This window comes from Trichechus manatus, unplaced genomic scaffold (genome assembly GCF_000243295.1).
Source record: "Trichechus manatus latirostris isolate Lorelei unplaced genomic scaffold, TriManLat1.0 scaffold00290, whole genome shotgun sequence".
Lineage (NCBI taxonomy): Eukaryota > Metazoa > Chordata > Mammalia > Sirenia > Trichechidae > Trichechus > Trichechus manatus.
Window position 1 is genome coordinate 1,398,377 of NW_004444226.1, and position 9,858 is coordinate 1,408,234.

At 37.1% G+C, this 9,858-nt stretch overlaps 1 pseudogene; it reads left to right on the forward strand.

The window, feature by feature from the left end:
- The first annotated feature begins 243 nt into the window (after positions 1-243).
- Positions 244-1,174, forward strand: LOC101349600 (olfactory receptor 14C36-like; annotated as a pseudogene).
- Positions 1,175-9,858: the final 8,684 nt, after the last annotated feature.

A 9,858-nucleotide genomic window follows, 5' to 3' on the forward strand; every position in this document is an offset into this window, starting at 1 on the left:
ACTGGGCAGTTATTTATTCTGTGTACATGAGATCTCCACAAGTCAGAGACAACTCCATTGCAACTAACAACAGAAACAACTAACCAATATCAACTAGAGAGAATAAAATTGGATAACTGTGACTATAAACTAAATGTGAGTCAGTAAACCTACTTAGGCTAATTTCTTTCCACATTATTCTTCTCCATGTTTTTTTAGGATTATTTGCCTTTACCGCTCCTGTCCAAAGCAAAGTAACTAAAGATGTGCAACTCTACCACAGTGACTGAATTCCTGCTTATGAGGTTTTCTGATGTGTGGGAGCTCAGAGTCTTGCACGCCATGTTATTTCTACTGATGTACTTGGCACCCCTGCTGGGGAACCTTCTCATTGTCACAGTAACCACTCTTGACCAGAGTCTTCACATCCCCATGTGTTTTTTCCTTAGGAATCTGTCCTGGACATGTGCTATATTTCTGTCACTGTACCCAAGGCGTGTGTCATCTTCCTGCTTGACAACAGAGTAATCTCTATGGTTGGATGTACATCTCAGATCTTCCTTGTGATTTTGTTTGCTTTTGCAGAGCTGCTGTTTCTCACCATCATGGCCCATGACTGCTATGTGGCCATCTGTCATCCCCTCCACTACACTGTGATCATGAACCCTTGTGTCTGTGTCCAAATGACACTGGCCTCCATACTCAGTGGTATGATCTATGCAGCTGTGCACACCGGAAATGCATTCCGGTTGTCCTTCTGTCATTCCAATGTGGTCCACCTGTTTTTCTGTGATATCCCCTCTCTGCTGAAGCTCTTCTGCTCTGACACTTTCAGCAATGAGATTGTAATTTTTGTCTCTGCTGTGATTATTGTAGGTGGCTGTTTTATCTTCATCATCATGTCTTATATTGGCATATTTTCTACTGTACTCAAGTTTCCAACCAGAGGAGAGTGAGGAAAGGCTTTTCTACCTGTGTTCCTCACGTTCTTGTGGTGAGAGTCTTTGTCATTTCAGTCACGGCTGTGTATGTGAAGCCAACCTCCAATTCACCTACAATTCAGGATATGATTACTTCTGTGTTGTATTCTATAGCCCCTCCTTTTCTAAATACTATCATCTATAGTCTCAGAAATAAGCAGATAAAGGAAGCTGTAAGGAGAATTATGAGTAGAATGCTCTATTCAGGAAAATGATAAGCTCATTATTTTAAGACATTTCTACTTTGATAAGTTGAAAAATACTTCAAAAATAGCTTTCTTGCTTATTTCCAAAATTGGGGACCTGATTGTCAGCATAGAAACAATCTTGTTGTTGTTGCTATTGAAAGGTTCCTACTCATGGCAACCTTATGTATAACAGAATGAAAGTTTTCCCAGTCCTGCACCATCTGCATGTTCATTGATATGTTTAAGTCCGTTGTTTTGACTATTGTGTCATTCCATCTCATTGAGGGTTTTTTTCATCTTGTTGTCACTGGAACTTTATTAAACTTTAACAAACATACTGGTAAAACAATATATTAAGATTTTAATTTGAGTTTTCCCCTCCCCAAAATGTACATTCCCTGATGCCCGAAGTGTGACAGTTAAATATTCTTATATTTGCTAAATATTTCTCTTTAGGATTATCTAGAGAGTCCTAGAATAGATAAAATATATATTAGCTTTTATTTTTTTTGTAATTTTGAGAGAAGAATCATTCATGCATCATGTTTTAAATATTCCAAAAAATAGTAGGATAACATCTGAAAGGTGGGCATAAAAATAACAAAAAATATTAAATTTTTATAATAAAAGAAAAAAATTATCCAAAGTGTGATTTGTGAGATAAATCAATTATACCTTATGTTGTTTTTAGTAATCTAGAAGGATAAATTTTAAATAAAATTATTTACAATATTTAAGTCACTGGTTTGTTTAGAAAGATTAGGATTAAGATTACTTTTTGGTGGTTATTATCATCTCCATGGCAAGAAGACAAAAATAAGTTATTTCTTTTTTCCATTTTATCTTACTATTTTTCTGATGAATTCTTTCAAAATATTAAGAAGATCCAAAGTATAAAATTTGTTTTTGAGTGGAATTTCATTTCAAAATAGCCAATAGCAGTCCATTTTAGCTCACTCATGCCTGGCATATCAATCTTTATGCATTCCATTTCATTTTTGACGACTTCCAATTTCCTAGGTTCATAATTCATGCATTCCACGTTCCAATTATTAATGGATGTTTGCAGCTGTTTCTTCTCATTTTGAGTCGTGCCACATCAGCAAAGGAGGGTCCTGAAATCCATCTACATAATTAAGGCTGACTCTACTTTGAGGAGGCAGCTCTCTCCCAGTCATATTTTGAGTTCTTTCCAACCTGAGGGGCTCATCTTTCTGCACTATATCAGACAATGTTCCACCGATATTCATAAGGTTTTCACTGGCCAACTTTTTCAGAAGTAGACCTCCAGATCCTTCTTCCTATTATGTCTTAGTTTGGACGCTGTGCTGAAACCTGTCCACCAAGGGTGACCCTGCTGGTATTTGAAATACTGGTGGCGTAGTTTCCAGTATCACAGCAACATGCAAGCCACGACAGTATGACAAACTGGCAGATGCGTGGTGGAACCGCAGGTATAGGATTTACAAAACATATTGGGAGAGACACAATTCAGTCCAGAATAGTTACTGAATTTAAGTTGATATAAATGTAAATCAGATTGTTATAAATGTAACGTTAGGTATCATTATCATAGTAACCACAAAGAAACATAAAAAAAAAATTACAAAAGTAAAAGAGGAGGAATAAAAATGGTTAACTACAAAAGAAGGCATAAAAACACAAAACTTGGCAGCATTGGAAGAAATGAGAGAAAAAGAAAGAATAAGCCACACAAAAAACAAACAACAACATGATAGAAGAATCTCCTTCCTAGCAGTAATTACCATGAACTTACATTTCGATGAAGAGATAGATAGTGGCATAAAAGTTAAAAAAGAAAAGAACAGAAACGATCTTGTTGTCTGCAAAAATCACACATTAGGTCTAAAGACACAAATAAGTTGAATGGATTGAATGTGAAAGGATGGAAAAAATATGCCCTGCAAATAATAACCAAAACAGCTGGGGTGGTGATCCTATTATCAGATTAAACAGACTTCAAGTCAAAATCTGTTATAAGATATAAAGACGGATATTGTATAATAATAAAGGAGTAAATTCATCAAAAATACATAAAAATTTTAAAATATGTATGCACTTAGCATCAGAACTCCAAAATATATAAGGCAAACACTGATGTAAATGAAAGGAGAAAAACACAGTTCTAAAATAATAGGCGGCGACTTTAATATTACCACTTTTAACAATGAATAAAACATTTAGAAAGAAGATCAATGAAGAAATAGAAATAGAGGATTTAACAATGCTATAAACTAAGTTGGCTCTAACTCTTGACAACTTTATATATAACAGAAAGAAATATTGCCCAATCCTCTGCCATCTTCATGTCCATTAATATATTTGGTTACTGTATCAGTCCATCTCATAGAGGGTTTCCCTTGTTTTCACTGACACTCTACTTCACCAAATATGATGTCAAATTCTAGCAAATGGTCTTTCCTGATGACATGTCCGAAGTAAGCAACCTAAAGTTTTGCTACCCTCGCTTCTAAGGAACATTCTTGTTATAGTTCTTCTAAGACTGATTTGTTTGTTTTGGGGCAGTCTTTAATATATCCAGTATTCTTTGCCAACACCACAATTCAAATGTGTCAATTCTTCTTCTGTCTTCCTTTCTCCTTGTCTAGCTTTCACATACTTATCGGGCAATTTCAAAGACCATGACTTGGGTCAAACATATTGTCTTAGTTATCTAGTGCTGATATAACAGAAATACCACAAGTGGATGGCTTTAACAAGCAGAAATTTATTCTCTCACAGTCTAGGAGGCTGTAAGTCCAAAGTCAGGATGCCAGCTCCAGGGCAAGGCTTTCTCTTTCTGTTCATTTTGAGGAAGGTCCTTGTTATTAGTCTTTCCCAGGTCTAGGAGCTTCTCAGTGCAAGGACCCTAGGTCCAAAGGATGGACTCTGCTCCTGGCGCTGCTTTCTTGGTGGTAAGAGGTCCCCCTGTCTCTCTGCTAGCTTTCTTTTTTATATCTCAAGAGAGATTGACTTAAGACACAAACTAATCTTATAGATTGAGTCCTGCCTCATTAATGTAACTGCCTCTAATCCTGCCTTATTAACATCATAGAGGTAGAATTTACAACGCATAGGAAAATCACATCAGATGACAAAATGGTGGACAATCACACAATACTGGGAATCATGGCCCAGCCAAGTTGACACACATTTTGGGGGGACACAATTCAATACATGACACACACCTTAGTCAACAGTGACATTTTAGCATTTTAAAAGTTGAAAGAGGTCTTTCCCAGCAGATTTTCCCATTACATTGTTTGATTTCTTGACTGCTGATTCCATGAATATTGACTGTTGATCAAAGTGGAATGAAATCACTGACAACTTCAATTTTTCTCCACTTAAGGTGTTATTTATCAGCACACTTGTGAGGATTTTTGTTTTCTTCATGCTCAGTCTGTAATCTTTTACCTTCCTCAGTAAGTCCTTCAAGTCATATTCATTTCCTGCATATTGCAAGTTGTTAAAGAATCTTCCTCCAGTTCTGATGCCACGTTCTTCTTGACAAACTCCGGCTTCTCAATTAATTCGTTAACCGTACACATTAAATAAGTAAGGTGAAAGGATATAACCCTGCTGCACACATTTCCCAATTTTAAACCAGGTAGTACCCCTTTCTTCTGTTTGAATAACTGCCTCCTGATACAAGTACTTGTTCCACATGAGCACAATCAAGTGTTCTGGAATTTCCATTTTTTCGTATTGTTCTCCATAATTTATTATATACACAATTGAATGCCTTTGGGTAATTGATAAAACACAGTTAAAGACAAGTCTACTTTCAGCCAAGATCCATCTGACATCAACAATGATATCCCTTGTTCCATGTCCTCTTCTGAATCCAGGTTAAACTTCTGGCAGATTCCCTGTTTATGTATGGTTGCAGTTTCTTCTCAATTATTTTCAGCAAAATTTTGCTAGTATGTAACATTAATGATATTATTAGATAATTTATTCATTCCAACTGATTGCCTTTCTTTGGACTGGGCATAAATATGTATCTCTTCCAATTGATTGCCAAGGTAGCTGTCTTCCAAATTTCTTCACGTATGTAAGTAAGTTTCTGGAGTTGCATTCATTTGTTGAAGCATATCATTTGGTATTCTGTCAATTCCTAGAGCCTTGTTTTTTGTCCATGTCTTCAGTACAGCTTTATCTTCTTCCTTCAGTGCAGGCAGTTCTTTTTTTTTTTTTTTCTTCTTTTTATCTTATTTATTTATTGGTGGAAATATCCACAGTCAAAAAGAATTGGTTGACATTCAACAACTTCAGGAGGTAGCATATGTTCAAGAACCTATGATACTGAAGGAAAAAATCCAAGCTGCACTGAAGAGAATGCAAAAAACAAAGCTCCAGGAATTGACAGAGTCCCAATTTAGATGTTTAAACAAACAAATGCAGTGCTGGAGTTGCTCTCTCATCTATGTCAAGAAATTTGGAGGATAGCTTCCTGGCCAACTGACTGGAAGAGATCCATATATGTGCCCATTCCAAAGAAAGGTGATTCAAAAGAATGTGGAAATTATCGAACAATATCATTAATATCACACACAAGTAAAATTTTGCTGAATATCATTCAAAAGTGGCTGCAGCAGTACATTCACAGGGAACTTCCAGAAGTTCAAGCCAGATTCAGAAGAGGACATGGAATGAGGGATATCATTGTTGATGTCAGATGGGTCTTGGCTGAAAGCAGAGAATACCAGAAAGATGTTTACCTGTGTTTTATTGACTATGCAAAGGCATTCAACTGTGTGGATCATAACAAACTATGGGTGACATTGTGAGGAACAGGAATTTTAGAAGACTTAATTTTGCTTATGAGGAACCTGTGCATAGATCAAGAGGCAGTTGATAGAACAGAACAAGGGGATACTGTGTGGTTTAAAGTTAGGAAAGGTGTGCATCAGGGTTGTATCCTTTCACCATACTCACTCAATCTGTATGCTGAGCAAATAATCTGAGAAGCTGAAGTATATAAAGAAGAACAAGACATTAGGGTTGGAGGAAGACTCATTAACAGCCTGAGTTATGCAGATAACACAACCTTGCTTGCTGAAAGTGAAGAAGACTTGAAGCTGATGAATATGAATATCAAAGACCACAGCCTTCAGTAAGAATTACACTTCAACATCAAGAAAAAAAATACAGCCGGACTAATAAGCAACACCATGATAAACAGAGTACAGAATGAAGTTGTCAAGCATTTCATTTTCCTTGGATCCACAATAAACGTCCATGGAAGCAGCAGTCACGAAATCAAAAGACATATTGCATTGGGCAAATCTGCTGCAAAAGAACTCTTTAAAGTGTTAACAAGCAAAGATGCCACTATGAGGACTAAGATGCACCTGACCCAAGCCATGGTATTCTCAGTCACCTCATATGCATGCAAAAGCTGGATAATGAATAAGAAAGACTGAAGAAAAATCGACATCTTTGAATTACAGTATTGGCGAAGAATATTGAATATGCCATGGACTGCCAGAAGAAAGAACAAATCTATCTTGGAAGAAGTACAGCTGGAAAGCTCCTTGGAAGCTAGGATGGTGAGACTTCGTCTCACATACTTTGTATACGTTATCAGGAGGGACCAGTCCCTGGAGAAGAACATCATGCTTGGTAAAGTAGAGGGCCACCAAAAAAGAGTAAGACCCTCAACAAGATGGATTGACGCAGTGGCTGCAAAAATGGGCTCAAACATACCAACGATTGTGAGGATGACACAAGACTGGGCAGTGTTTCGTTCTGTTTTATGTAGGGTCGCTATGAGAAGGAACTGAGTGGATGACATCTAACAACAACAACGATACCCAGTCATGCACCATTTCAACAATTTCTACATGTGCAGCTCAATGTACAACATTGATTACATTCTTCAAGTTGTGTAAATATTCTCACCATCCTTCTCCAGATTTTTCCACCATCATTAACTTAGACTCACTGTCCCCTAAGCTTCTCATCTAATCCTTTGAGTTGTTAAGTCAAGTTGATCTCACATAGATGATTATTAAAAAAGCACAATGCTCAAGGCAGACATACTTTAGTTATTAAGATAAACTATTTTTTATTCCAAAGATTTCAGGGGATAGTTTTGGTTTAAGATTTAAAGTTTAAAGACTATCTCAGGGCAATAGTTTTGGGGGTTCATCTAGCCTCAATGGCTCCAGAAAATCTGGATTCCATTGAGAATTTGAAATTCTGTTCCACATTCTTCACCCTTTTGATTAGGATTCTTCTATAGACTCTTTGATCAAAATGAGCAACAATGATAGCCAGGCACCATCTAGTTGTTCTGTCTCATGGCAAAGGAGGCAGTTGTTCATGAGGGTAAGAGATATGCAATCCATTTCCTCCTCCAATTCGTAACTCTTCTTCCTCTGGTGCTCCAGGTGAATGGAGACTTATTATTGCACCTTGGATGGCTGCTTGCTAGCTTTTAAGACCCCAGGCACTGCACTACAAACTAGGAGGTAGAACAGAGTACTGAGAAATGATATTAGGCCAATTGATTGGGATGTCCCTCAAACTATGACCCTAAACCTCCACCAAACCAAGAAAATAAATCCTGTGAGGTGTTTGGTTATATCTAAGTGGTCTCAACAGCTGCTCTTTTTTTTTTTTTTTGTAACTATATATAGATATATCTCCACTGGTGGTTCAGTGGTTAAAGCACTCTGCTGCTAACCAGAAGGTCAGTGGTTTGAACCTACCAGCCGCTCTGTGGGAGAAAGATTTAGCAGTCTTCTTCCATAAAGATTTACAACCTTCAAAATACTATAGGGGCAGTTCTACTCTGTACAATAGGGTCACTATGAGTCAGAATCGACTTGATGGCAGCTGGTTTGGCTTTTTTGTTTGATCATGACATTTTCCAGTTCAACATTTATTAGGTGTACAGCATAGTGATATCAATTACATTAATCAGTTGCACAATTACTCTTAAGTAATTTCAAAGTTCCCATCACCATAAACAGAAACTCACTACTTCTCAAGAAATGTTTACCCTTCCCCCTTCCTCCCACCCCTGGTATCAATTAATAAATTTTAAACTCTATATTTGCCTAGTCTTGTCATTTTATATAAGTGAGATCATACAATATGTGTTCTTTTATGATTGACTTTTTCACTCAGTATAATGTCTTCAAGATCCATCCTTGTTGTAACATGTATCAGGACTTCATTTCTCTTTCTGGCTGAGTAGTATTTCACATATGTATTTACAACATTTTGCTTATCCATTCATTCACTGATGAACATGTAGGTTGTTTTCACCTTTTGGCTGTTGTGAATAGTGCTGCAATGAACATTGGTGTACATATGTCTGTTTGTGTCCCTGCCCTCAAGTCCTTTGGGTATATACCTAGGAGTGGGATTGCTGGGTCATAAACTATTTCTATTTTTAGTGTTTTGAGAACTGCCAAGCTATTTTCCACAATGGTTGTACCATTCAGTACCAGCAGTTTTTGATCATATGCTATCTCCTGAAACGATTGAATGTCAACCAATTCTTTTTGGTACAGTGACTCTATATTCCTTTCATCATTTTTTGATGCTACCTGCATCATTTTTTGCACATAGAACACTTCAGTAATACAACTCAAGGTTTAAATTTTCTCTTCAGTTCTATCAGCTTGAGAAATGCTAATCATGTTTTTCCTCTTTTGTTTTCTAACTCCAGGTCTTTGTACATTTCATCATAATAATTTCCCTTAGGTTCTTGACCTTCTTACACTGTCATCTTGCCTCCTTTTTCTCTGCTGTCCTCTTTATATGTGTTACTGTCTAAAAATAATTCCTCTCAATGCTCGCAATCACTAGCCATTAGAGAAATGCAAATCAAAACCATAGTGAGATACCATCTCACCCTGGCATTACTGGCATGAATCACAAAAACAGAAAATAACAAATACTGGAGAGGCTGCAGGGAGATTGGAATTCTTATGCATTGCTGGTGGGAATGCAAAATGGTACAACCACGTTGGAAAACGATATGTCACTTCCTTAACAAGTTAGAAATAGAAATACCATATGATCTAGCAATCCCATTCCTAGGAATATATCCTAGAGAAATAAGAGCCGTCACACGAATAGACATATGCACACCCATGTTCGTTGCAGCATTGTTCACAATAGCAAAAAGATAGAAACAACCTAGATGCCTATCAACAGATGAATGGATAAATAAACTATGGTACCTACACATGATGAAGTACTATGCAACAATAAAGAACAGTGATGAATCTGCGAAGCATCTCACAACATGAATGAATCTTGAGGACATTATGCTGAGTGAAATAAGTCAATCGCAAAAGGACAAATATTGTATGAGACCATTACTATAAAAACTTATGAAAAGAAACCGTCTTTGATGGTTACCAGGGAGGGGAGGAGTAGGGATGGAAAAATACTAAATAGACAATAGATAAGTGGTAACTTTGGTGAAAGGTAAGACAGTACACAGTACTGGGGAAGCTAGCACAACTTGTCCAAGGCAAGGCCATGAAAGCTCCATAGACACATCCACACTCTCTGAGGGACGGAATTACTGGGCTAAGGGCTGTGGAAACCATGGTCTCGGGGAACATCTCGCTCAATTGGCATAATATACTTTATAAAGAAAATGTTCTACATTTTACTTTGGTGAGTAGCGTCTGGGGTCTTAAAAGCCTGTGAGCAGCCGT